The sequence below is a fragment of the Gadus macrocephalus genome, chromosome 3 (assembly GCF_031168955.1).
Source record: "Gadus macrocephalus chromosome 3, ASM3116895v1".
Taxonomy (NCBI): domain Eukaryota; kingdom Metazoa; phylum Chordata; class Actinopteri; order Gadiformes; family Gadidae; genus Gadus; species Gadus macrocephalus.
In genome coordinates, this window is record NC_082384.1 from 1,904,083 (window position 1) to 1,931,925 (window position 27,843).

Here is a 27,843-nt window from a genome sequence, read left to right on the forward strand (position 1 = left end):
GGTGGTGCCTCGTGGTAACCGGCGGCATTTTGCAGTTCATGTACTTCAGGGAGTCAAAGCCAAAGTTTCTTTCCCCCAATTCCTTCTCAACCATGGCTGAGAAAACCCCCACTACAGTCTCGTTGTGGAAATACAAGAGACGTCAAAGAACCGACAAGAAACACTTGCGTTACAGTGTGTGTATTCACATACACACACACACACACACATGTGGCGCTCGCACGGCCGTGTCTCATTGGCGGGCCAGGCAGAGTAAGGGGAGGAGCTAACTGCAGTGTGACGACATAGGAAACCACATTCCAAATCAACTACGTTTTTTTCAAAAGCGAGTTGTAGCCACTTGGGGACCATAGGCAGGCTAGGGGAACTCATATTTATGTTAGAAAACCTCATAAAGTGAGATTTTCATGCCATGGCACCTTTAAGACCACTAAATCGCCTAAGGATCCTAGGTCTGACTCAGACAAAAATTCTAGCACTTATCATCTATAGACCATTGTCTTCAACCTGAACGGAAGTCTAAACAATAAATATTGAAGCTTCCAGGAGCCATTGACTTCTAAAAAGGGTGGTCTTAAATGCATAAAGACTTCAATGCTTAAATCAACATCAAGATGAACTCTCGTGGCCTGTGACTAAAACAGTTGGCCTCCCAACAGTTGCTAGATGGAATGTTTGATTTGACCGGGAATAACTTAGTGGCTGTTGGGCAGCAAAGTTCCAACTTATCAAGTAAGATGAAGTCAATTGACAAAACAACATGGCCGCCTCAGGCTTAAAATCGCCCAAATGTAACTTAACACCAAAAGGCGGGGTTAACTTAACCCAATCATCACCATGAATCTCATCATCATCATGAATCCTTCCAAATTGTCCTATTCAGATCGGGCCATAGGGGCCACCATAACAATTAACTAAAAATGCAGATTTTGGACGGCCATATTTCCTGACCCCTTTCACCTAGAGCATGACATTTTGTAGCCATTTGTCTCTCCTCATGTTGTGCAAATGTTCCTAGGAAACCCAGAACCTATTATACCACCTAGACATATTATACCACCAGGTGTGAGTGTGATTAGCCTTACAAGCCGTTTAGAAAATCGGCCCCATATGCCATCACTTAGGGCGTGGCCAACTAGATCTGTGGTGGATAAATCAGTCTACCAGCCTACCCAGTTGACTGAAGTAAACGTTGCTCATCTAGGACTAGAGGTCGCTAAAGCGGACGATTGAAAACTTTAAAGACTCACAACTCCTAAGTCTTTAGGATCACCAGATCCAAGCTGAGGCTATTCAACCTTATGCAAGCAAAAAAGGTCTTAATGGTCTTCGTCAGGGCCTTTATGGTCTGCGTCACTGTCTTAATGGTCTATCAGGGTCTTCTTGGTCTGTGTCAGGGTCTTAATGGTCTGCTTTAGGCTTGGCCCTCATAAATGTCTGCTTGCAGATGTAATTATATATATATATTAATTACATATATATAAATATGTATATATGTCTGAAGGAATATGTCGTGGTGGTGTACACGTATTCAGACGTTTTTATACTTAAGAGCTTTCAAATCACTCTGACCTGGATGTATCCCATTGGAAATGAACAACAGCCATATTTCATGGCTTTTAGTTGAACATGATGTTTTGGGATATTTAAGTTTTTCATCAGAGCTTGACCATTCAGTTGTGATGTCTCTAGACAGTGGTTCTCAATACCTCGGCAAGGGAGCCTCTCCTCTGTGTGTTCCAATGAATATCATCCGCCACCTCACTGCGCTCCAGACTAAGCCCGTCAGAGGGACACGCTGCTCATGTCCAAACTTCTAAGCGGAGAAGATGAATGAATTGCTGCTCATCATTTATCATCATATTCAGTGTAGTTTGGATAAAAGTGGTTTTGATTGCTGCGTAGATTGCTACTCTTTCCTCAGGCCCAGAGGACATTATTATCTTAATTTTTTACTTTACCGTCTGAAAAAGAACAGCAATCAAGACGCACTTTCTGTCTTCTACATACACTCAAAGATCCTGTTCACCAACAAACATAAGTGACATGACGATCAGGAACTGCAGAAAGACACCGTGGTCAACACCGTGACCGTTTGGGAAAAGACAGGAAGTTCTCTTTTTCAGTTTACAAAAACTTACTGCGACAGTACATTGAGTTTCCGTTTAAAAAAAGTTATTGCTTTTGTCGTGCTACAAAACGAGAAGGTTTGCAGTGTCTCCACTGTCCGTCGGTCTGTCCTAGCAGAATAAGATGTTTTCAGTGGCTCCATCGTCTGTCTATCTGTCTGAGCAGAATGAGACGGTTTGCAGTGGCTCCACTGTCTGTCTGTCTGTCCTAGCAGTTTGGGGCTCAGGGTCTGAAGCAGGCCCACAACAGAAACCGTTCCCGAGTTCACACCCCTGAAGTGATCACTCCTTTGATCACTTCATTCTCTAAATCAGAGATGATATGAATTTTGTTTTAAATTGACTGGCTGCAGTCAAAGAACCATTTATCATGAATTTGTCTTCACTTTTACATTATGAACTATGAAAAAATAAATCCCATTCATTTCTATACATAATTATATATATATTTGATTTATATCTAATATATACATGATTATATATATATTTGATACATATATATATATACATATATATTATATATATACACCGTAATTTTCGGACTTTAAGCTGTGCCTTTTTTCCTATTTTTTGATTCTGCGGCTTATATAACGGTGCGGCTAATCTATGGATTTTTACAGCTAGCGGCCACTCTGAAAATTAGTATTCAAAGCTTAAATCAGTATTCGGAGCTTCGTTGTTTTTTTTCTACGTAGGCCTACCTGACATTACCAGAGCGAGGGAGACAAACTATAAGCGTCAGCGACACCAAGCAGAGAAGCGAGAGAGGTGGAGGAAAAAATTGATATCTTGTTTCCCTTTACTTTATAACACAACATTAGCGGGATCTCGGGAGGAAAAGTAATACTAACCTTAGCTTAGTTGTTTGTTTACGTTCGCTGTATAGCGCCGCGCCAATCAACTGTGACTGGCTTGCTGCAGAGCGTGAGCGTCTTGGGAATACCAGGACAATATAATGGATATAATATGAACACATAAGGCAATCAATATTCGCTATTTGTTATGGATTTATTGTACAAATTCCCTGAAAAGATGCACGTTCCAGGATGAATTGAAAAGCTTCCGTAAGGGCTGAGATGGCAGAGGACAGCTGATTTGGAACGGAACAACAGCTGTTCGCTTTCACAGGGAAAAATTAAGGAACTTCAACCTACTTAGGCCTACTAATTAACGTTAAAAAGCTATTAAATCTTCAACAAAATATGCAGATACTGTCAAAATCGGTTCCAGGGAGTATATAGGGATTATTAATGTTGTTTTTGATGGTGTTTTTTTCTGGAACGAGTTTTCGAATATTCGCTGGGAAAAACCAACGAGTATTCGAAGCCTGAAAAATGGCATTCGGGCCAGCCCTAATGGTAATTAAACATTAAAACACCTGCGGTTTATAGTCCAGTGCGGCTTATATATGTACACATCATTCAATTTAGCTGCTGCGGCTTATATTCCGGTGCGCTTTATAGTGCGGAAAATACGGTATATACTGTATTATTTTTCTTCTTGTGTTGACCATTGTGACAGCGGATGCAGTGGTTGTGTTTAGCAGTGACCTATGAGTTGTGTGGCAGTGTGTATGTGGCAGTGATCTATGAGTTGTGGGGCAGTGAGTTTGTGTAGTAGGGATGTTTCCCCTCCCAGTAGGCGTGTTGGGCGTGTCATGTCTTCCCTCTCATGCCTGGTAGCGTTCAGGCAGAAGTTACTTCTGAACAGAGCGGATCCATCCCAGCGCCCCCTGCCACGGAGTGGAAGATATCAAACAAAATGTCCACTCTCAGTGATATGACCGTGTTTGTTCCTCGTATCCAAAGCACTCCAGGCGGGTAAACACCATTATTTGCACAGTCTCAAATCATAACTTTTCATCATGTTCAACTGTAAACACTGGATACTTTCATATGTCCTGCTTTCTGAATGTGCGTTTCCCCTAAAGGATTCACTCTACTTCTTCGTCTCACCATGCCAGTTTATACTGGATCGGTCCGGGATGGAGTACAGCTGTTTAATAAGTGATAAATATACGGTCAACTATGATATAAGATTACTGCATACCATTTGAAGGTGAAATAACACTCTGACCCTGATTGAATTGTTTATAGTTATCAACTTATTAATGTTAGAAATGTTATAGTAAATGGTAATAGACAAAAAACGTGTGACAGCTTTTAGAAAAAAATCCAAACTTTTTGAGCATGAAACTATTTAGTAGGGGTGTAAATCTCTGCTTTCATCACGATACGATATTAAATCGATTAATTGGACAACGAACACAAAGAATATGGGTCTATCAACGGTGGTGCAATTCACGGAACATTCTCCACTCTCTCGGGCACCCTTCCATAAAGTCCTCTCTATCTCCCTCTGTCCCTCTTACCCAGATTGCTCCCTCTGCGAATGCTCTCTCTATCTCTTTATTTCTCTCTCTATCTCTTTAGTTCTCTCTGTTTCTCTATAGTTATCTTTCTATCTCTATAGTTCTCTCTCAATCTCTTTAGTTCTCTTTATCTATTTAGTTCTCTCTCTATCTCTTTAGTTCTCTCTATCTTTTGTTCTTTCTATCTCTTTATTTTTCTCTATCTCCTTAGTTCTCTCTATATATCTTTATTGGTCTATCTAATACAACAGGAAACTCTTAGTCCAGAATGAAACCATGTGACAGACACATATATTCACACACACACACACACACACACACACACACACACACACACACACACACACACACACACACACACACACACACACACACACACACACACACACACACACACACACACACACAGCACATGTGCCCCCACATCCTTACAGACAAAAAAGCATAGGTACACATCCAAAAGCATGCCTGTTAGTATCCACATGCATGTGCAGGCCGCCACACAGTTTGTGCAGGGTTAACTCAGCAGAGTTGGCAGCAGTTTCATTACCGTGAAGAGAGGCTAAGACTATCTAACAACCTTTTGGTGAAGAACTCTGGTGAGGATTGGTTAATGATTCAGCTCCTCCTAGATGTTCTCAATCTGATAAGATCTTTTTAATTAAATTGAGCCCGGTGAATGTTTTCTGAAGGGCAGGTGTTTCTTCTTTTCTTGGTGTTGTTGCAGCGTCGTCTTCCATTGCCAAGCCTTGTTCGCCCACATGGTTGAAGTTGCAAGCTTCTTCTAAAATGGACGAGTGTAGGAGAGTGTAAGAGAGCTGGCTTGATGATCAATCCTGGAGACAGCCTCCGATTGCCGGCGCACATTGTTCCTCCCTCAGAGGCCTAGGGGTGCTTGTCATTTCAATACAAATTTGCGAGATCAGACGGCAGACATGGCTTATTCTGAACGTTCCTGAGTGGATCATGGGAGCACTATTCCGAGGAGTTGGTGGTCAGGATGCCTTGTATTGGGATCAGACTGCTTAGCCACGTTATAAAGCGTTCCATGGTTACGTCATTAAACCACGCCCATGTCAGCTGATACAGTGCATGCACCAGTCTCCCACCCAGTATGCTCGGCAGAGGAGAGGACTTTGGACCCTTCTGTGTCCTGGTTAATTGGGCCGTAAGGGGTCCTTCTGTTCAATGTGTTCCACATGTATGTAGCGGTAGTGTTGGCACCAGACTAGTAAGGTTGAGAGAAGATCTTAGAAACGGCCCAAGCACTACGTGAATGATGTGACCTCAGCAGGCACGTGGTCAACATTTGACCACAGCAGGCACCTGACTAGTCCTATTTACCTTATTTATCCAGGACCATCCATGTTTCAGTGGTGATGGATACTATGCATCCATGGAGGATAGTCCTCGTGTCAGGCAGGGACCATGTATGGGGCGGGCTTTAGTGAAAAGGCTGGAGGATTCACAGTGTTTCAAACTTTTTTTCTAGTTGTTTGAGGAACCAAGATAATTCCTTGAGGTGCAGTCAATGCAAAATCCGGCTATCTGTCCATCATCAACGATGCCTGTCGATCTGTTGATTCCTGGTTGCCATGGAAATGTCCTACATTTCTCCAAATGTGTGAAGTGTACTTGGAAAGAGAGAGCACATAATATAAACCCACGCATGTGTGCGTGTGTGTGCAAGTAAAGCCCAGTAGCTGTGTGGTCTCTACCAGTTTCTCAAACCATCCAACCCCCCAACGGCCTAGTGGGACATGAGTCCAACCACATGTGATCCATGATTGGATTCACCCCTTGGTGAGCTCTGACATGGTGTCATGGAGTTCACCTGGACCACAATAAGACATAATACACTTGGGTATTGTAGTCCTCATGGGATTCTGATCATGTAATTTCCAGATGATATGGTAATCATGTTGTCATTCCTGGTTCCTAATAAGGCATAGCATATCTGTGATCTGTTACTCAGTAAGGCTCTTGGGTCTCCACCTCACGCACATTCATGTGAGGAGAAGATATGCTCCTCAGTCCATTAACACAGTGAAGTCATTAAGAGCCAAGAGAGCCAAGGTCAACTCCTCATCCCCAGCTGTAACCAGGCTGGGTTATGACACCTTCCTTCTGCGCTGTAATCAAACAACAACCTCTATTTGAAGGCAAGCATGACGAGGCAGGTAGATTGTTCACAGACACCAGGTGCTGATGCCCCCCCTCCCTCTCAGGGATCCACGGCTTAGTGAAAGGCCAAGATGGACGGGCGGCGATCTATAGGCTAAAAATAGAGAGCTCTGAATGAGCTGTGGCGCCTCACATGGCTTCATGTTGGAGGTACGTTTCCACCTCAGGGTTCCTAAACTCGACCCTGCTCGCTAGGGGCTAGCACTGATGGCTAGAGGCTCCACCGCAGGCTACAGCTGATCACTTTAATAGCTACATGTCTGCATAAAGTTGCAGTGGCTTTGGTTTATAATTCTTTTTTTCTAGAACTGAAGCAAATCATCAACATCAACAAAAGCATCAATAGTTCTGCAACACAACACAAATAAACTGAACCTTAGCAATGATGACTCATTTAATGCCAGCTGACCTTCAGCAGATTGTCATTCTGAATGCAACGGTAGCTTTTCATGCTTTTTTCCCTATTGGATCTTCACCAAGATGCACATGCCTCTCCTCCCAGAACATACATGAAGAACATACCTCGTCACTCTGACTGCTTCCAGAGGGGTATTCCACAAAGCCGGTTTTATCACATTACCGGGTAAGTTAACCCAGGGTTTGCGGTAACCCTAGGTTTTCTGTTCCAAAAGGATCACGGTATGTTAGTTGCTATAGAAACATATGCTCTGAATCAAACCTGGTCGGACCAGGTTTAGCGCAGGTTAAGTTTGAAACATAACCCGGTTTTGGGTATTTCAACCGGCGTTCACCGCAGATTTCATGTGTTCACATGAATGGCATGCCCTTTTGATGAGAGAACTGCTGATATCGGAACGCAAATTATACGTGCAATCCACCGGGAGCGATTGATAAGACCACGGCTCGACATCTTAGCATATCGGATGACTTTTCGCTGGAGTGGAGAGATATAGATTCTCGCGCAAATCTTTAATATATTTAAATAGCCTTTCATAGCCAACACTACCAATTGAGGACCTGGCCTCAGTTCACTCCAGACTATTTGCGTAGCCCTCCGTTTTTTTCAAATGGTAGTTTTATCTAGGCTATAATGTTGGAGATGCTGAGCACATCTCAGTCTTTTCAGATGACCCATCCAAGATTTGTATCGGCCTCCTATCATACAAAGAGCAATATTGTCTGAGTACTATGCCGAGAGGCATTTACAACATAAAGTATAAAATAGTCCTAACGGACTTGCATCCACTGGAGAATGTTCGATTGTAGCCGGCGGCTTCATTACAAGCACTGATCCATCTTGATCTGTGAAGTTGATGAATTGTCACTTTTAGGTTTTCTACCCAGTTACCAAAAAAAGAAACATTTGGAATAGTATGCGCTGTGGCAAGCACACGGTTTGCATGTGTTACTTCGAAGGCAAAAAAAAATCTAAAATACAAGAAAACACAAAAACCTACATTCAACCAGTGGGGTATGGCCTCTGACTCTCTGAGGTGGTAGGTACCTCCAGGTACCCCCTCCATGCCAGGGCGCCCTGAATTTATGTTTATTAACAGCTCCTCCACCGGGGTCAAGACAATTTGAGGGCCAGATCCATTCTGCCGACTGTCTGCCTTTTCACGATTGGCTTAAAAAAATTGCTTATTTAAATGTATACCAATACGATGGTGGGAAAAGCTTACCAGTTTGTATGTTTTTTATACTTCATTTTTATCCTTGATCCTCTGACCGCTTGGAAGCAATCGGAGTACATATTTTTTTAGAAGAAAGGGGTTATGTGGTAGGATCTTTAAGAATGCTTAACTGGGATATTTATATATTCATGGCTCAAATATTAAGGATCATGCTTTTGACGTGTAACTAACGCATTTACGCAGTCAGCGATCTGCTGCCAGGCTTTGGTTCTCCGGGTTGCAGAGGCTTTAGCTTTCCCTTTTCTTGTGATAATGTCCTTCTCCTCGTCATAGCTCTCCAGGAGAACCTGGAGTTCCATTTCATTGAAATAAGCGGCCCGTTTCGCCATATCGATCAGGGTTTCCATGATCCATACATCACGTCTTTTTAGGTTTGGCGTGGACGCGCACAACCCTGTGTTAACCAACCCCGAGTTGATTGAACTAATGCATAACCGCTGCTGTTGAACCGAAAACTCTGGGTTGGTCGGCACAGGGTCAATCAACCTAGAGTTCAGCGTTAACTCAGTGTTTGTTAAACCTCCGTTCGTGGAACACCCCTCTGGTCCACCTTGGGCCAGGTTGCCAATTATACATACACAGCAGACAGGATTCTTCAGTGCATTTATTTAATTGGATTGTTTAAGGTCATTCCCACAGTAATCTGTTATTCTTGTTGCATTTATCTTTGACTGGTTTTGCTGCAGGAAACCCATTAACCTCGGAATAATTCGGAAAACCTAGATGCCATTTAAAATGAGCAATATATATATATATACATTGAATACATGATCGATGTATAACAGGCTTTATTATTAATTGTGAAAGCTATCAAGACATTTGGCAGTATGCTGTGATACAACATGGCACACAGGCAATAAGAGTTTGATCTTCCCTTTGTGACAACTGCCATAGAGCCTTTGTGTTTTATATTGGGGAGGGGAATATTGACCAAAGCCCAGGCCTGCTGCTAAGCTTTTGGAGGCCCCAAGCATAATTTGTCATAAATTGGTTAGGGAAAAACATGTAATTAGCCCGAATTGAGTGATAGGGTACACATTTAAGACAAAAAAAATGGTGGGCCTGTTCATAACAAATTTATATATTATGTAATATAATAATATAATAATTATCATGAATAATTTTTTAGACACCTTCCTTTTTGGGGCCCCTGCCAGGTACTTGGGGCCCTATGCGCTCTGCATACTCTGCGTATGGGGAGCCTGCCAAAGCCTCACAATTTGTAAATTGTATAGGACAGCAATCTATCTATAAAAAATAAATAGATAGACCTATAGTTCTAAAATTTCTCTCCCATTTTTTCCCCATGCCATAAAGAAACAAATCTAAAATCCTAAGATTCCATGGTCCCTATATCATGTATCTATTTGAAAGTAGGCAATGGCTCTTTTATCGAAGGCGTATTTTAAATAAAACAAACGTAATGTGTTAACATTAAACAAATATTAACTGTATCTATCGGAATGGAACATATCTCATCAAATCGCACCGGATCGTTCTAGTATCAAATTGAATAGCATAGAATCGTTCCATACTAAAATGTATCGTCTGTGAATCGTATCGTTCTGCATGTATCCAGATAAGTAGATAAGTATCATCATTTTATAAAGGAGTGATGCACAACCCTAATATATACATATTAGGGACTACAGGGGCCGTATTCACAAAGGATCTTAGGGCTAAAAGTAGGTCCTAACTGGCGAATTTAGGAATAACTCCTAAAAATAATGGGCGTGTCACTCTTAAATTTAGGACTCCTAACTTTTTTCACTAAGAGCAATTCACAAAGTATTTTAGGCCTAAAAGTAGCACCTAAGTCTATGAGAGCTTAAAAGTCCTCAAGAGGACTCCTAACTCAGTAAAATGGCTGCGAAACGAAATGTTAGGGTATTAAACTTGTTGTGGAGTTAGTGCGCGATGCAATAACATCCCAGACTAACAGGAATAATCAGATTTGTCCCGAAATAAAATGTTTGGCCACACTACGTTATTTAGCAGCGGGGGAAATGCAACTTTGCAATGCCGACGATTTAAAAATATCGCAACCATCAGTCATCCGTGCCATAAACTTTCCTTTGGACATTCAACAATTACACAGGATAAAAGCCAACTTCATGGCAATTGCAGGTATGCCCGGAGTGGTCGGTGCTATTGACGGGACGCACATAAAAATAATTGCGCCATCAAAAGACGAGGACGTGTTCGTCAATATGAAGGAAGTGCATATTTTAACATAGCCTAATGGATGTTGTTGCAAAGTGGCATGGAGCTTCAGCTACCCATGATTCGCGCATTTTAATGGAGAGCGTACCAGTTGGGTGTCACTTGCTGGGTGACAGTGGCTATCCATGCAAGACGTGGCTCTTGACACCCTACCTCAATCCACAACCGGGAGCACAGTTAAAGCATAACATGTAAGTGATTACGCAGATTAGGCTTAGTCCTATGCGTAAAACACATCGTATTGGCTCTTTGACGCTTTTTATTTGTTGAATCCATATTTATGGATTCAGCGGTGCGCTGCTCGGCGGCTGCACTGCGACCCAGTCAGCCGTGTATGCCTTAATGTTCTGTGTTTTGTCTCGGTTTAATGTTTATGTCAAGTCCTTACATGCACGGGAATGTGTAGGATGAGAGCCTTGGAAACCGTTCTGCTTATCCTGCTGTGGACTATCAGCTCCCGTGGACAATGTGGGTCAGTTGAACCTCAGGCTCAACTCAACAGCAACACAAACAGCCGGCGTGAGGAAGCGCCCGGGTTCACGCGTGTATACAGCCGGGATGCACTGCTGTCGCTGCGACCAGAGCCTAATGCCGCGTTTCCACTGCAGGGTGCGGAACGGATCGGATCGCAAAGGTGCGGTAGGGAGGGGGCGGTATAGCCCAGCTCAGTTCCGAGGTCGCGTTTCCACTGCCGACAGTACCCTTTGTGGTAGGCCGGATGTCGATCGCTGCGGCAGCTACGTAAACATCGTAAAAAAAGTCTTCCTCCCCAAGAATGCAGACGAACGTCTCCACCTCCTTGTTCGCCCAAGCAAGCGTTTTACGCGACAAGTTAATTGTAAAGAATAATACCTCGAGGCTACTGTTCGTTTGTTTTTATCCCCGCGTCACCCGGAAGTGACGATTCTGTCGACCAATCAACGGAGGGGGTAGCTAGAATTTCACGGGACCCTTTCAGGCGTCTCGTCTCGTTTGCGGTACCCCAACGGAGGAGTCCCGAGAACGGGGCCGGAACGGGTACGGCAAAGTCCGGGTCACGCCCACTTTTGGCGGTGGAAACGCGACCCGACCCGCACGATCCGATCCGTTCCGCACCCTGCAGTGGAAACGCGCCATAACACAATAGGGCTGTCAAAATTGCTCAAAAATGACATTCGAATGTTCGTTTGGAAAAAAATCACGAATTCGAACTATTCGAATATCTGGTTGCCTATTTTACGCAGTTGCCGTCAATATGTCAATAATGCGACAAAACCATGGTTCAAATTAGTGGGATATATATATATCCTATATATAGGGCGGCGGCTTCCTGCTGGGCATTTCCTTACTTTAAAACGAGGGACATCGCGAACAGACAGAGGCTCATTCACAAAGCAGTTAGGCGCTTGTACCGCAGGAGTGTTTTTTCACATTCGAATATTATGAGGGACATCGCGAACAGACAGAGGCTCATTCATAAAGCAGATAGAGGCGCTTGTACCGCGGGAGTGTTTTTTCACATTCGAATATTAATTTTCACGTTCGAATTCGCGTTTTTGGATACATTTCGAACTTCGAATATTCGTTGACAGCCCTATAACACAACCAACGCGGGTCACATCTACCCACCAGTGTTGGATAACATCCCCGAGGAGCTGATCCAAAAGAGAAGGAAGCGAAAACGGGGGAGAAGGGGGGGCACTCGAGTTCGACTACGGAGGAGATTCACCCGCCCACCACTACCCTCTATCGTTCTCACCAATGTGAGATCCCTTCACAACAAAATCGCCACGGTACGGACATACGCAAGGTACAGTCATGATTTCCGTGAGGCATCACTGTTTGTTTTCACGGAAAGCTGGTTAAAGCCATCAAAGCCAGACTCACTCTATGAAGTCCCTGGATTCACTCTGGTGCGAATGGACAGGGGAGGGGGGAGTGGCTACTCATCAATGATCTCTGGTGTCATGCCTACTCAATAAAAACGAGGATATGTGACGATCCCAATGTAGAGATCCTGGGCATGACTTTAAGACCATTCTACTCGCCCCGCGAGTTTGGGTGCATCTTACTGTTTGCTGTTTATGTCCCCCCGAAAGGGCCGGGAAGAGCTGCACAGGCAGCAAGGACCATCGCTGACTGTGTACATGAACTGCAACTGCAGTACCCAGAAGCACCAGCAGTTGTCCTCGGAGATCTGAACCAGTGTTTTCTAGACACTGTGCTGCCGGGATTTGAACAATACGTCCAGGATACCACCAGAAAAAATAATATATTGGACAAGTGCTATCTCATCTCATCTCATTTTCGATCGCTTATCCGGGGTCGGGTCGCGGGGGGAGCAGCTCAAGCAGGGGGCCCCAGACTTCCCTTTCCCGGGCCACATTGACCAGCTCTGACGGGGGGATCCCGAGGCGTTCCCAGGCCAGTGTTGAGATATAATCTCTCCACCTAGTCCTGGGTCTTCCCCGAGGTCTCCTCCCCACTGGACGTGCCTGAAACACCTCCCAAGGAAGGCGCCCAGTGGGCATCCTTACCAGATGCCCGAACCACCTCAGCTGACTCCTTTCTAAGTAAAGGAGCAGCGGCTCTAATCCGAGTTCCTCACGGATGGCTGAGCTTCTCACCCTATCCCTAAGGGAGACGCCAGCCACCCTTCTGAGAAAACTCATCTCGGCCGCTTGTACCCGCGATCTCGTCCTTTCGGTCATCACCCAGCCCTCATGACCATAGGTGAGGATAGGAACGAAGATCGACCGGTAGATTGAGAGCTTTGCCTTGCGGCTCAGCTCTCTTTTCGTTATAACGGTGCGGTAAAGCAAACGCAATACCGCCCCCGCTGCTCCGATTCTCCGGCCAATCTCACGCTCCATAGTACCCTCACTCGCGAACATGACCCTGAGGTACTTGAACTCCTTCACTTGGGCTAAGGACTCATTTCCTACCCGGAGTAAGCAATCCATCGGTTTCCTGCTAAGAGTCATGGCCTCGGATTTAGCGGTGCTGATCCTCATCCCAGCCGCTTCACACTCGGCCGCCAGCCGATCCAGTGAGTGCTGAAGGTCACAGGCCGATGATCCAATGAGGACCACATCATCTGCAAAAAGCAGTGACGAGATCCTCAGACCAACGAACTGCAACCCCTCCCCACCACGACTACGCCTCGATATCCTGTCCATGTATATCACAAACAGGATTGGTGACAAGGCGCAGCCCTGGCGGAGACCAGCACCCACTGAGAACGAAACTGACTGGCTGCCGAGGACGCGAACACAGCTCTCGCTTTGGGAGTACAGAGATTGGATGGCCCTGAGGATAGACCCCCTTACCCCATACTCCCGCAGCACCTCCCACAGTTTCTCCCGGGGGACCCGGTCATACGCCTTCTCCAGATCCACAAAACACATGTAGACCGGATGGGCATACTCCCAGGCCCCCTCCAGGATCCTTGTGAGAGTGAAGAGCTGGTCCGTAGTTCCACGTCCGGGGCGAAAACCGCATTGTTCCGCTTCAATCTGAGGTTCGACGATCGGCCGAACCCTCCTTTCCAGCACCTTGGAGTAGACTTTACCAGGGAGGCTGAGAAGTGTGATACCCCGGTAATTGGCACACACTCTCTGGTCCCCCTTTTTGAACAGGGGAACCACCACCCCGGTTTGCCACTCCTTTGGCACTCTACCCGACTCCCACGCGATGTTGAATAGGCGTGTCAACCATGACAGCCCCTCAACACCCAGAGCCTTTAGCATTTCTGGCTGGATCTCATCAATCCCTGGGGCTTTGCCACTGCTGAGATGTTTGACTACCTCAATGACCTCCACCAGGGAAATTGACGACGAAACACCATCAACCTCGAGCTCTGCCTCCAACATAGAGGGCGTGTTATTCGGATTCAGGAGTTCCTCAAAGTGTTCCGCTGCTTAGCCTCCGACACGGCAGCAGCTGCAGCCCTTCGGGCCTGTCGGTACCCTGCAACCGAGTCAGGAGTCCTCCAGGATATCATATCCCGGAAGGCCTCCTTCTTCAATCGGACGGCTTCCCTGACCACCGGTGTCCACCACGGTGTCCGAGGGTTACCGCCCCTTGAGGAGCCTAAGACCCTGAGGCCACAGCTAGCCACCGCAGCTTCAGCAATGGAGGCTTTGAACACCGCCCACTCCGGCTCAATGCCCCCAACCTCCACAGGAATGCCAGAAAAACTCCGCCGGAGGTGTGAGTTGAAGATACCTAGGACGGGGGCCTCCTCCAGACGTTCCCAGTTCACCCGCACTACTCGTTTGGGCTTACCAGGTCTATCCGGAAATTTCCCCAATTCCCTGATCCAACTCACAACCAGATGGTGGTCGGTTGACAGTTCCGCCCCTCTCTTTACCCGAGTGTCCAAAACATGCGGCCTCAGATCAGATGACACGATCACAAAATCGATCATTGATCTTCGGCCTAGGGTACTCTGGTACCAGGTACACTTATGAGCACCCTTATGTTCGAACATGGTGTTTGTTATGGATAATCCATGACTAGCACAGAAGTCCAATAACAAACGACCGCTCGGGTTTAGATCAGGGAGGCCGTTCCTCCCCACCACGCCTCTCCAGGTGTCTCCATCGTTGCCCACGTGGGCGTTGAAGTCTCCCAGCAGAACTACGGAGTCCCCTACTGGAGCCCCATACAGGACTCCATTCAGGGTCTCCAAGAAGGCCGAGTACTCTGAGCTGCTGTTTGGGGCATACGCACAAACAACAGTCAGAGTTTTCCCCCCTGCAACCCTTAGGCGCAGGGAGGCGACCCTCTCGTCTACCGGGGTAAACTCCAACACCGCGGCGCTCAGCCGGGGATTTATGAGTATCCCCACACCCGCACGGCGCCTCATGCCCTCGGCAACTCCGGAGAAGAATAGAGTCCAACCCTTATCCAGGAGTACGGTACCAGAGCTGAGACTGTGCGTGGAGGTAAGCCCCACCAGATCTAACTGATAGCGCTCCACCTCCCTCACAAGCTCCGGTTCCTTTCCCCACAGCGAGGTGACGTTCCACGTCCCCAGAGCCAGCTTCTGCCGCCCGGGTGTGGTCCGTCGAGACCCCTGACCTTCACTGCCACCCATGTGGCTGCGCACCCGACCCCAACGGGTCTTCCCACAGGTGGTGGGCCCATGGGATGAAGAGAGGGGGGGTGCCACGTAGTTTGTTCGGGCTGTGCCCGACCGGGCTCCGTGGCAAACCCGGCCACCAGGCGCTCGCCATCGAGCCCTCCGTCTGGGCCTGGCTCCAGACGGGGGCCCCGGGCTTCCTCCGGGCCGGGTCACATCTCCTCTTATTCCGATATTCATTGGAGTTTTTGAACCATTCTTAGTCTGGCCCCTCACCTGAGACCACTCTGCCATGAGAGACCCTACCAGGAGCACAAGGCTCCAGACAACACAGCCCTCAGGTTCACAGGGACACGCAAACCTCTCCACCACGATAAGGTGACGGTTCCAGGAGAGGACTCATACAAGTGCTATGTAAACATTAAAAATGCATATGTAGCCAGGGTTGGGCCGCCTATATCGACCTCTGATCATAATGTTGTGTGCATTACTCCAGTCTATAAATCAAAACTAAAAAGAGGAAAGCCTGTGAAGAAAGTAGTTAGGACATGGACAAATGAAAGCAAGGAACAACTAAAAGCATGCCTTGACTTGACAGATTGGGACACTTTTAGTTACAGTTCATTGGATGAAATTACCACAGTCACAAATGATTATATAAATTTTTGTGTAGAGCTTGTTGTTCCCACAAAGGAGATAAAAATCTATCCTAATAATAAATCCTATGTGACCAACGATATACAAGAAATAATACATGAGAGGAAAACAGCCTTCATAAATAAAGACTTTGGAGCACTAAAATTGGCAGAGAAAAAGCTAAAAAACTGAATTAGACAACCAAAATCGGCACATAGACAGCGTTTGGAAGACGCATTCAATTCTAATAATCACAAAAAAACATGGGACACAATGAAATCTATGACAGGAATGTCATCCCCATCCAAACCTATTTTGACAGAAAATGAAGGTGCCTTAAGCAATGACCTAAACACATTATTTTCTAGATTTGAATCATTAGATAATTCCTCAAAGTGCACTGAGATACTTAAGGCTGTAATACCTGCCCCCTCAGACAGAATTACCATCACTGAAGAGGATGTGAGAAGGGTGTTTCGGTGTACTAATACAGGGAAAGCTAATGGGCCAGATGAGTGCAGTGCTTTCCTCCTCAAGAACTTTGCATCTGAGCTGGCTCCAGTGTGGCAACCTATATTCCAAACCTCTGTAGACACACACACAATCCCTCTATCTTGGAAAACCTCCTACATAAAACCACTACCAAAAATCCGATGTCCAAAAGAGCATAAGGATTATAGACCCATAGCCCTCACTTCAGTGATCATGAAATCACTTGAAAGAATACTGCTACAATATCTTGTTAGTTTAACCAAAGAGAAACTTGACCCCTGTCAGTTTGCTTATAAAAAGGGCTGCGGTACAGAGGATGCGGTCGCCACACTGGTCCAACTGATTACAAAACATCTAGATCAGTCTAAAGACAACTATGCTAGGGTGTTATTCTTGGACTTTTCTTCAGCCTTCAACCCTTTCCTCAGCATTAACTACAAATGTTGGCGCTCCACAGGGTTGTGTAAGCACAGCTGTACTCTTCACTCTTTATACTGACAGTTGTCACTACTGAAGAATGTCTGTCTGAGGGTAGGAGCAAAGGACCAGGTCAGTACATTCTAAAGTACTCTGACGACACAGTTTTAATTTCTCTTTTAAATAGTTTCAGTGACCCTGGACTGCACCAGCAGAGAATAAATAAGGTGGTTGAATGGAGTGATATCAACGCTCTCATCATAAACACAAAAAAGACAGAAGAGATTGTTTTTGGTGCACCACTGGAGATATGCAAATCTCCTATTACTATTCATAGTGAACAGATCGATCAGGTATGTTCATACACATACCTAGGAGTAGTAATAGACCATCTTCTTTCCTGGAAAGATCAGATTGAATCAGTGTGTAAGAAAACAAAGCAAAGAATCTATTTCCTTCGCCGTTTAAGATCTTTTGGTGCCAGTAGAAGGATTCTTCTTTTGTTTTTCACTTCTGTCATTATGAGTGTTCTTCAGTAGGCTACTGCAGTACCACCTGGTATGGATGTCTGTCTGTAGCCCTAAAGTTACAAATGTTACAACAACTAAACATTTGTTCAAAGATTGTTGGACAACCACTTCAGGAGCTTTATACTTCCATGTATGACAACAGCATGCTGAGGTTGGCAAAAAACATCACCTCAAACACTAGTCATGTTTTGTATAGTGAATACAGGTTATTGCCCTCAGGAAGGAGATACGAGGTACCACTTTTCAAGAAGGTTAGACTAAAAAAGTATTTTGTCCATCAATCGACTTTGATGCTAAACCAGAGATAGGCGAAGTGGTGGACAATGTGCTCTCGACTATCTGTACCCATGTATGTACATTTGTTGTGTTTCAATCAGTGGAGGCTTCTCCATTGAGGAGAGAGAGGAATATCCTCCCTAACATTGTTGAGAATAAAAAATGTAGATTGCCCAGACTATTGTAATGAATTAATGCCCTTAAATATGACTACTTTATTGCCTTTGAATATATAATGTTCGTTTCCCTGGGTAAAGGGACATTAGCACCCCCTATCGCCTATTGACAATTACTTCAGGGAGGAACGTCCTCCCTCCGCCTCCGTTGACTCCCATTAATTTCCCCGAAAGTACTGGCGGCCGGTGGATAACATGGGTTTCAATGGGAGAGAGGAGGAAAATCCTCCTCTGAGTGGGTGGGACCTTAAGGGGTCTGATTCGCGCAAAAATCTATCCGTCTGCGCTATGAACCAATAAGCAGGATCCCTGGACGTTGAGCAGTGTTGCCAGATTGGTCCGATTTCCCACCCAATTGGGCTACTTTTAACCATGTTAGGTTGGGACAATTATCTTTGGGCGGGAAATCTGCCCAATCTGGCAACGCTATCGATAACAAACCCGGTCTGCATTGCCGCGGTGCTCAGTCGAGACGCAGAGCAAGTGAAATCTGCGATAGCGAGATCCTAAATGAACAATGGAAACATTGGAAACGGAGGACATTGTTAGCGTCTTATTACAAAAATCATTCCATTCATTCAGTTACAGTGCTAAGTTAGCGACCAAAGAAAGAGGTAGACCACTTCCCAAAATCAAGGTCACCAGAAGTAATGACAACGTTAGTGTTGTGAGTGCTACATGGTTTGCTAGGTACGCATGGCTTACTGGTAGCATTACAAGCAATCGACTTTATTGCTGGCCTTGTTTGCTTATGAATAATAGCAAATCTCCAACGTGGGCTGTTCATGGTTTCACTGATGTTGTCTTCGCAACACAAACAGCAAGGAGGATTGACCTGATCTATAAATGAAGTCCCTCAATCTGAATAGTTAGGCTTACAGCCCATGTAAATAGTTTTGAAATAATAGTTTTTGTTGTTCTTTTACTAGTTTGTTACTCTGACCGCTCTGTTTGATATTGTGGAAAGGGTGTTCGTGAATGATTCAGAGCATGATGCATTTTAAATGGCATCACTTTGGTTCTTGAGTCTTTTCTTAAAACAATTGTAACTGAAAATAAACATAGCTAAATAACTTCAGTCAGTGAGGGCAAAAATAGGCCCAATGATAGGCCCAGATTTTTTTATTTACTTTTTCAAATCAATAGTAGGCCTGATTTGACTAATATACTTTGCATCCTTTCTTTCTCAAATTACGGTGTTGCCACTGGTGGCTTTGTATACATTTTATTCACATAACTCCCTCCCTGCTATTTTGCAGTTCACCAAAACACCCTGAAACAACTTGAGTCTCACATTCTTATGCCACCATACACCAACAGTGCAAGCAGGCCAATGGCAACCAAGCGCGCAGTCCTTCCTCCCTCACTTTAAAAACCACCAGCCGCCACTGGTTTCAATGTGTCATGTCAATGTGTGTAATTCATGTTTTCTGTTTTTACATGCAACGGCTGCTGGGTCGCAAGACAAATTTCAGCACTGTTGACGAATAAAGTTCATATCATATCATATCATTATTGTTTACTGTTTTCCTCCATATATGCTAGAGCACACAAACATACACGAAATGTTGTGGAGAGAGGAATTGGGCAGATGAAACGTCGGTTTCATGTCCTCCACGGCGAAATACGCCTCACCCCAGAGAGGGCAAGCACAGTCATCACTGTATGTGCCATTCTACACAACCTCTGCAAGCGGAGGAATATTCCACAGCTAGACGACGATGATGATGATGATGATGATGATGATGATGATGGCGATCAACATGACAATGAATTTGGCCGTGTGGAACCGAGTGGACCTTGCATTTAGGGATCACTTTGAATACACATTTTAGGTAAACACCTTGGCACAAATCAGTCAACACTTGTGTAGTTCACAACATTTATTTTCTTTTAAATTTTACATATTTTTATTGTTTGCTTTCTCTCTCTCTTGACCGTGCAGGCTACAACATCATTATCGTGGTCTGCACAAAATTGTCATCATGCGTGTATTCTGCTAACTGCACTATAACTACTTAATAGGAATTCATTTCTAGCCTAGGCTATTTCCTTGTTTTTCCGTGATTTAGTGGGCTCGTCTGAACAACCAATCACCGAACTGACCGCTTCTAAACTCGTGCACGAGAGTTGACGTAATCCATAGCAACGGTGCGTCACTCTTAGTTCATTCTTAGTGATTCATCCTTAGTAAGAGTAGGTCTCAGCGGCTTTGTGAATAACTTTTAAGAAAAAACTCCTACGTAAAATGTTTTAGCGCGAGTTAGGAGCACTCCTAGCGGTAAGATAAAATGCTTTGTGAAAACGGCCCCAGATGTCTGAGTTCAAATAATCAACCAATTGTGAGCAGTTAACATGAGTTTATTATCCACAACTAAAAAGGATTCAAACAGGGGCTTTATGGGAGCACAAGGGCTGTTCCAGGGGCGTTTCATTCTGTTTGCAGAGGCGTGACCTGGGAGCTGGGCTGCTGAGCTGTTCCTGTACTCCACTGTCGGCCTCTTGAAGTACTTTAGAAGGCGCTCCACAACGGACCAGGAACATTTGTCATCCTCAACAGTGAAAGAGCCTAAAAGCTCTGTTTTTATCCGGGGCGTGAAGATGAAGCTGTGAGGACTATGATGAGAGAAGAGCGCAGAAAAGGAAAGGTTGTGGAGGGGTGGAGAGAAAGGAACGTATTTTCCACTGAATGGCTGGGTGGCAGGGGGAGTTACCTTCAAAGGTTTGCCTCTTTTCATCTCTAACTTGCTCTGTCCTCTCCCTGTCCACCCCTATCTCTTTCTTTACCTCCCCTTCTCCAAACCGTCCATTCTCTTCTGGGTCATATGGAGTGGAACGCAAGTAGTGACATCAAAATAATACACACAGCCTGCCCATAGAAACCTGCAAGGAAAGCTGAATATCTTTCTATTGTACCTGCCTGTCCTTGAATGCCCACTTACCCGGAAGAGTTTGGAACTGACTGACACAAAATGGAATGCATGGTAATGTTTCCAGTAGATATTTATTTATTCCCAGCAAATCACTCGGCTAGGCAGAGTGAGTTCTTGAGACCTTTATGTAAATTGCTGTTCGAAGCAGTGCTCTGAAGTAAGTACTTTTGCATAAACATTCCTTTTTGGTCATAGAGTTTTGTTGTGTACACTCTTATCCGGAATTAGTTGACCAAAATCAATTGGAAATTTGTGGCCTTAAACCATTGCATTTTTACAGAAGGTTAAACTAAACAGGGTCAGTTGTATTAACCTTAATTGGATTCAGTTGAGTAAGTAGTAAACGAGTTAGTCTTTACTCAAGATAATTAGATAAAAAATTGCCAAGAATTGTTGTTAGCATTTAGCTTCTACCGGTAGTGCACCCGGATATTTATCCAGCACCTTAGCCTCTAGCCATACAAACGGGGGTACTCACAGACAAACGCCCGATAAATAACAATTGTATTTACAATCGATGAATAATTTTAGTGTAACAGAAATAATGGAACCTTTTAAGCTTATATTGTGTTTCTCATCTAGAACGTCCTCACGCTCGAGCCTCAACTTCAATGAGACCAACTAGAAATATACTAAGCGCGAATAGAATTGAACCTAAACTGTGATTCTGTTATCTCATACAGTTGACGATAACAGTCTGCAGATTTGTTACATGTTTGAATGAAGGTTAACGGTTAGAAATTGACCAAGTAACGAAGTCTGAAGTAATAGAAGTGTTCCAAGCTTATCTTAAAAGGTGGAAAATTATGGAAGGAGATAGGTCCCAAAGTTTATAAAAAAAGAAAGAAAGATAGAATAAAACTTAAGAAGAACAATAGTTGAACCCTGCATGCAGCACTCACCTTATGATATTCTTTATTGGGTTTGAGACTACCGTAACCTGAAATACTGCTTATTCAAATGGTATATTATGTTTGTAATCTTCCAAGCGAAATCTCCATTCTCTTTTTGGGCACAATCACAAGCAGAGTGAAATGAGAGCAGACAGATAATCTTCATTTTGTTAGATCGATGCCAGAGACACATTGTCAACCACAAATCTCAAGCTTTAGCGAGATAAGTGCTTTATTCCCCCCTCCCTGCAAGACACGCACGTACGCACGCACCCACCCACGCACGCACGCACGCACGCACGGACACGCACGCACGCACGCACGCACACACAGATTGATACATACTTTTGATAGAATCACACGTTCACACATGAATGGACAGAGAGGAAGTGGGAGTGCTATATATAGGCGTGTTAAAGTACTCCTGAACTGAACGCTTAACCTGTGCTGCTGCTGACAAGTTGGCCGGTACCTCTGCTGACAGCATGCAGCTCTTGCTCAGAGGAAAGTGACAAAGGAGGAAGGGATCGTGTGATGGAAAAAGGCCTGTCAGGTTGGGAGGTGTTCTGAGATAATAGATACAATTTGTGATAATATATGTTAAGGAAAACATGAAGTGATGGAGCCCGCCTCCCTCAGATCCGCTGGGCTGAGTCTGCATCTGGAGCAGACAAAGCAGAGTGCAGGAGAGAGGCTGTGGGCCTTCAACATGACCTCTGAAGCTCCACATTTATGTGCAACGTCCGCACTTCAAATGCTTCTCCTGCTTTCAAGCGGAGAAATTACGCACATGAAACTACAGAGATGCTAAATAGCTGTCCATGCCTACCTGGTCTGGTGAAAGAAGGAGATGAATATAGAGGAGGAGAGAGAGGGAAAGAAGCCTAAACCAGGGTATGGAGAACGGAGACGGCTTCCTACTGTAATGGGAGACATGAAAATTCAAGATCATGACTTTAATCATATCCAGAACTAATTTAAGTCTGCTTCATGCGTGGGAGGACAGATCGAAGCACTGGTCGCTACAAACATTGCTTCTGGTCATACCAGAAAAGAGTCACTTTGCTATTATGATGGTGATGTTATATTATCATTTATGAATTCTTAATTAATTGTTTTTTTGTACATTTTTCAGATGCTTTGGTTATAGTGTTTCATCAAAGGAAGGAAGAAGGACAGAAATAAAGAGAGAATGTGTAGTCTGCTTCTGCAGAGCTTTCATGGCCGTATCATAGGGTGTAGAGCGGGTCCGGAACACAGAGTGTTCTCTATCATGACTATCACAGGATGTAGAGTGGGTCATTATACAGAGTGTTCTCTATCATATCCGTATCGCAGGGTGTAGATCATGTTTCTGTCCATGCCACCCTGTGGGCTGCGTTCTTGAGGTCAACATGTGAGGTGATTGGATATGCATCCTTTTGTGATTCAAAGTGGGGACTAACAGAGACTGTCCCCTCCCCTTTTCCCGTCCCCCTGTCCCATCCCGCTGTTCCCTCCCCCAGTCCCGTCCACCTGTCCCCTCCTGACTAACGGGGCTTTCCCTTCACCCTGTCCCCTCCCCCTGTCTATAGGGGACTGTCCCCCCCCCTGGCCCCACCCCCTCTCCCCTCCCCCTTTCTGACGGGGACTGTCCCGTCCCCCTGTACCCTCCACCTGTCTGACGGGTACTGTCCCGTCCCCCTGTCCCCTCCCCCTGTCCTGTCCCCCTCTCCCCTCCCCCTGTCTAACGGGGACTATCGCCTCCACCCCTCTGATCAGAAGGCTGTTTGGTAAATGAGTCGCCCAAATCTCTTGTTCCTGATTAAAGGTAATAAATCAAACAGCAGTAAAACAGGCCACGTGGTGGTTGCTCAGCTCCAGGGTGTCTCATGTTAACAGATATATTTCAAGCTTGTTCAAAGAACGATAATAATAGCGATACACTACATGAGCTGTTTTCACACATGTCCTCCATCTTTCGCTGCATTTGTATATCAGGAGGTTTGACCGTGAGAGTCATTCACACTTCTTCACTCTTGTTGCCCGATATTCGGACATCGTGTCGCTCAGACATCAGTAGAATCAACGGGGTGTTTAGGGGGGCGGGTTTGCAGGGGACGGGATATGATGTACGGTTGAGGTTCGCAAGAGGTGGGATAAGTGTAGCCGCTGTCGCTCAAGTTTGTTTTGGCTTGTTTGACTGCAGACAGCACGGAGGCAGAACGGGTAAAACTCATTGCGATCATCTTAAATGTTGCTGCAGCGAAGCATGATATATTCAGTTGCATCCACAACATCCGCATCGATCGATGAAAGATTGGAGCATGAGTTAGAGACAAATAGAAGAAACGATGAAGAAGAAAGGCGTCGCGAACGACTGCGTTACCGGAGAAAGAGAGCGTCTTTTTTTTGCTTCATTTCACATATAACGCCTGGGGACAAATGTAGTCGATTTCTGTGTTTAACTGAGGTAACAGGGAGTGGAAGGCCGGGACTCATGTTCAGCTAACATTTTCTATACACGCGTCCAATTGTGAACTCATGTATTGTAATTTATTGTATGATTTGTACTTTTAGAGATATGATGAAGACCTATCTTTAAGCATTCAGCGAACAAAAGGCATCTCAACTCAATGACATGCAAATGCAGACTGAAGCGCATTCAACACGACCACACAAATGTTGTCAAATGCCGAAATTCTACTCCTCATTCACATATAACGTAATTGACATTTCCGCCGGCCAAAATACTACCTCAGGGGTAGTATTTTTTCCTGATGTTTTCAGGATACCAATTTCAGGAGATGTCATTCACATATACGGCCCCTCGGGAGAATAGCAGGCTAATAGCAGGACTAACGTGTATGTGTGAAGGCAGCTAGACATTTACTTAATGTATTTATTACAGACATGATAAATTTAAGAGGCTAGGAAAAATAATCTCTGAACTCTTATCTGGTTGTATGTGGTTTGTTTACCACTGTTTCCGCTAATAAACTGGTAGCTAGCTCCTTCCACGCATCCATGTGTGTTTTGGTTTGTATGTATTTATGTGGAAGACTAAGGCTCCCAACATTGTCATAAATATATGGCCTGTTATGCCCTTTGAGACTGTACCTGTGATTAAGGGCTATACATATACAATTTAATTTGAGTGTTTTTAGTCTCATGAGAGAGCTCTCCTAGTTCTGCATCCTCTTCCTGCCTCAGCACCCCTAACAATATGCTGTTGACTCGCTGCACCACCAATTCATTCACCTTTGGCGGGAAGCAGTATTTCAACGAAGGTGTGTTTCTCTGCTGCATGTAATCATTCTAGTCGTTCAAATCAATGCTTGGCTGAGTGTGCCGAATTTTTGAAGCAGCACTTGAGGAGCAGCACTTCCCTGCTATTGTGATGGCCTCAGCCGCCTCTGGGAGTCTGGTGGAAACACGGGGAAACCATGTTACTCAACCCTGCTTCAGCCTGATGTCCACTGGACATTAATTAGCAGACCAGGGCTTCAGTCGGATGCCCATTAATTGGGCAAGGCTTCACTGCTTTACGGCTTCGATAATTACTAGCATGTCTTCCATACTGTGAGCTGTTTGTGTGTGTGTGTGTGTCTGTATCTGTGTCTGTGTCTGTGCTTTGTGCGCCATGCTTTTGATCCCCAGCTCGCCCTCTGAGACTGCCTTTGATCCTGAGATGACGGTGGGATTCATTGGGAGCGTTAGAAAGGAAGATCACCTGAGCTAAAACCTGAGGGGTGAGGGGGGGAGGGGAGAGGGGGAGTTCAAACAACTCCCCCCCCAAAGAAGAGAACTTCTTGTGGTGGATCTCAGCGGCCCTGCTTTCTCTGCATGCATCTTGTGTGTGTGTGTGTGTGTGTGTGTGTGTGTGTGTGTGACGTGTCAATCTCAAACAGGATGCGTGTAAGGGCAGATTCGCCAGCACACACACAAGTAAACACACACGTAAACACACACACACCCCCTAGAGGCTACCATGAATCTCTTAAATATCCATGAGTCTTATCTGCCGGTCAAGCCCTCTGGCTATTTGTTCAAATCGATGGCCATCTTCCATTGTGCATTATCCACTCAGTGGACAACACCCTGCTGTTAACCTCTGCTAAGTCCCGGCTCTAACTGTGTTTGGCCAGAAAAAGACCATGAGGGGCTCATCGGGAGGAGCTGGAGGGGTCAAGGAGGCCGGCCTAGCCTCCAGAAGGCAGGGCTCTACGCGGCCTCTTTGCCCTGAGAGCATTGTGCTTCTCAGCTGAACCTTCTGGGGCCCAGTCCACAAAGTTGGGGCACATCTACATAATATAGAGTCAAATAGAGGATTCAGAAGAGTTTAGAAGCTCCTCCTGGTTCTCTGGACATGAAAGACCTTAAAGCATTGGATTGTCCCATTGGTCTCCAAGGGCAAGCTTCCAGAACTTGAGTGGCCTTGACTGCAGTTGATGTTGCTGTAGTAATATGTTTCTTCTGCCTGGCATGACCATGCAGCTTCTTTGAATCCAATATGATCCCCAGTCAAAGGTACTTCCATGTGGAGTAAAAGTAAGAACACAATACATTATTCTTTGATGCAGCTCACTTTGGTCAACTCCTTGAACACATCTGCCAGAAGGGAGTGCACAGATCTCACCTGTCTGCCTTTCTTCCTTATCCTTATTCTTCCAGGGAAAGGGTTCAAGGTGGGGTTACCTGCCTTCAAGGTGGGGTTACCTCTCCTCAAGGTGGGGTTACCTCTCCTCAAGGTGGGGTTACCTGTCCTCCAGGTGGGGTTACATGTCCTCCAGTTAGGGTTACCTGTCCTCAAGGTGGGGTTACCTGTCCTCCAGGTGGGGTTACATGTCCTCCAGTTAGGGTTACCTCTCCTCAAGGTGGGATTACCTCTCCTCAAGGTGGGGTTACCTGTCTTTAAGGTGGGGTTACCAGTCTTCAGGGTTGGGTTACCTGTCCACAAGGTGGGATTACCTCTCCTCAAGGTGGGGTTACCTCTCCTCAAGGTGGGGTTACCTGTCCACAAGGTGGGGTTACCTGTCCACAAGGTGGGGTTACCTTTCTTTAAGGTGGGGTTACCTGTCCTCAAGCTGGGGTTACCTGTCCTCAAGGTGGGGTTACCTGTCTTTAAAGGGACACTGTGTAAAAATTACTCCCATCTAGTGGTACAATTGTATATTGCATTCAAACTAATAGTGCTCGCTTGTCCAAAAACTACGGTGGGCAGTATGTGCCAAGAAGCTGTGACATGACACCTACTAGGCTACCTCATCGAGTCATTCGAGTGATGATGAGGTTCGTATCCTAATCAACGCATTGTAATCCGTTGATTTCAACAATGTAACAGTATTCTAAATACCAACAATTTACATTGTAACGTACGGAATCAAATCAAAATCAAATCAAATCAAATTTATTGTCATTTTGTTGATTGAACAACAAAACGAGAAGGCATTTCTCACGGATCAAGATCAACATACATTCCAAACAAACAAACAAACAAACAAACGTCCCAATGATGAATAAATAAATAAATAATAAATAAATAATAAATAAAGTCCAGTGAGAAGATCTGGGACGCTGGTGCATTGAGCATCCTGACAGCTTGAGGTAGGAAGCTGTTCCGCAGCCTGGTGGTGGAGCATCTTAAGCTGCGATAGCGTTTCTTGGAGGGTAGGAGCTGAAAGAAGCTGTTCAGTTTGTTTACGTCCACCCCGTCTCTGCTGCTTCCTCCTCCGGGCAGTTCCGGGCACGGTGTCACAGTGTCCGTTAGTATCCTGTGTTTGCGTAGTATGTCCAGATGCCAGCGAATGCCAGTGATGTTACTCGCTCTCAATGTCCTAATGTTTAATATTGTTTCCCTGTCATAAACTACGTTTGTAGGAAG

The 27,843-nt window shown here is 45.2% G+C and overlaps 1 protein-coding gene across 3 annotated transcripts in view; it reads left to right on the forward strand.

Moving 5' to 3' along the window:
• prkcaa (protein kinase C, alpha, a) overlaps positions 1–27,843 on the forward strand; it is a 230,556-nt gene that overhangs the window by 95,737 nt on the left and 106,976 nt on the right. The window lies entirely within an intron of this gene.